This window comes from Pleurodeles waltl, chromosome 4_1, assembly GCF_031143425.1.
Source record: "Pleurodeles waltl isolate 20211129_DDA chromosome 4_1, aPleWal1.hap1.20221129, whole genome shotgun sequence".
NCBI lineage: Eukaryota > Metazoa > Chordata > Amphibia > Caudata > Salamandridae > Pleurodeles > Pleurodeles waltl.
In genome coordinates, this window is record NC_090442.1 from 34,685,672 (window position 1) to 34,686,878 (window position 1,207).

General features: G+C 55.0%; 1 non-coding gene across 1 annotated transcript; it reads left to right on the forward strand.

Annotated features, from left to right (window-relative positions):
* Nucleotides 1-268: 268 nt before the first annotated feature.
* Nucleotides 269-429, forward strand: LOC138288686 (U1 spliceosomal RNA). Its single transcript, XR_011202539.1, has one exon. It is a non-coding gene; the product is annotated as a U1 spliceosomal RNA (small nuclear RNA).
* The last annotated feature ends 778 nt before the right edge of the window (nt 430-1,207 follow it).

The window sequence follows — 1,207 nt, forward strand, 5'->3', positions numbered from 1 at the left end:
CCGCCGAATGGTACTCAACCTGCTGAGAGATTACACAGACAAGGACAACAAGGAGAGTGAGAAGGAGGAAGAACTGTAAACCCTAACCCCTCTTTCCCACTGAACTCCCCACACTGCCCCAAGAAACCAAACCCCCTTTACTACTTATTTCATATGTAAACTGACTGTGTTGTTAAAATGTGATTTGAAACAAAGTTGAAGTGGACTGCCCTTCCTAAGGGAAGAGGTACCACTCTTTAAAAACCTATGTATCGCCTACTTAAAGCACTTAATAAAGGTTTTTGAAAAAAAAAAAAAAAAAAGTGATTCTCCCAGGGTGAGGCTCATCCATTGCACTTCGGATGTGCTGACCCCTGCGATGTCCCCAAATGCGGGATACTCGACTGCAGAATTTCTGGTAGTGGGGGACTGCGTTCGCGCTTTCCCCTGATCTTTGGTGTCAAGAAAAGAAAAAGTTGGTCTGCAGCACACTTAGCCATTGTTCCAGCTTCCTTCTGGGGGCTGCAGGAAGCTGGAAATGGGGCTGGGCAAGGGGGAGTGGCATGCAAATTTAGGAGTCTGGGGAGTGCTGGGATAGCTGCCGCCTCCCACACAGGGGGCCTACCCAGAGAGAGGAAAGTAGGCCCGGGATAGGTGACAGGTCTGTCCCTTTCAGCTGCGCCCCGGGGCCTGTGGACCGGCTGCCAGCCTGTAGCCCTCACCCTTGCCTTCCCAAGCTCAGCCTCTGGTTGAGGCCCCCAGGCCTGGGCCCGGCGAGGGTTCTGCCGCGTTTGGGAGCGTTCGGGGAAAGCGTGAGGGGCTCAGGGCGAGAAACCCTGGCCCCACACAGGCCTTTTCCCTGGCCTTGGCCAACAAAAGCGCTGACTAGCCCTAGAGTAGGGCTTAGCAGCAGTTCTGTAGGCTCAGAAGCCTCCAACTCTGCTTCTGGTCCTGCTTTCCACCTGGTGAGCCCACCTGTCAGCTTGCTTGGTCTACTCTACGCTTGCCCCAATTCTCAGCAATGGACAGGATAGTGAAAGCAAAGCCCTGATTGGCTCTGCTGGAAGGCGTGGTCATGCAGATTTTGCTGGCCGGCCGAGGCTTGTGGGAAGCAGCTTTGGCTAGGCAACCCCATGCCCAAAGGGACTGAGGGGCCTTGGCTGGTCACTTTGCGCCCCCACGCCCATGTTCTGCCCCACCTCAGGCCATGCCTCTGTGGATGCCACCC